The sequence below is a fragment of the Phalaenopsis equestris genome, unplaced genomic scaffold, assembly GCF_001263595.1.
Source record: "Phalaenopsis equestris unplaced genomic scaffold, ASM126359v1 Scaffold000105, whole genome shotgun sequence".
Taxonomy (NCBI): domain Eukaryota; kingdom Viridiplantae; phylum Streptophyta; class Magnoliopsida; order Asparagales; family Orchidaceae; genus Phalaenopsis; species Phalaenopsis equestris.
The window spans coordinates 1049913-1050481 of NW_018164547.1; positions in this window are offsets into that span (position 1 = coordinate 1049913).

Here is a 569-nt window from a genome sequence, read left to right on the forward strand (position 1 = left end):
GCCATCCTTGCTAGAGCTGGAGCAAATGGAGTTCTCCATTATCAGGCTCCGGGAGTGCGACCCCTTTCAGATTCGGACAGACCGGGTTCAGCTGGAAGTTCAAGCGGAAGTGGACGCATTTGAGGCATTTCGTCCATTTTTTGTGTTAGTGAGAACCGTGCACCAGCAAAAGAAATCTCATCCAAAAAGTCTGTTACTGTTCCTTCTCAAAATGTGAAAGATTCACTCTCCATGATCCAACTAAGAGAGCCTCCAGTCATCTTGAAGCCTTCAAAAAATCAATCGGAGCAGGAGGCTTTGGAGATTTTCATTACAAAATTATTACTGAAATCCTACTTATGATATTATCAGGAAAAATATCGAAAATGTTGTGCGTAAGGAAATTATGCACTTCCGAGTGAATGATACAAAAAGAGAGCTACACGATGTTTTTATCAGGAAATCGTTTTTATCAGGAAACTTTACAGAGAAAATCTTTTCGATGACATGCTTCGAGAACCAAAGATATAGCTGCCAAGAGAAAAAGGATAAGGTAAACACCGAGGATTCTGCAGCAGGCCTACAAGACG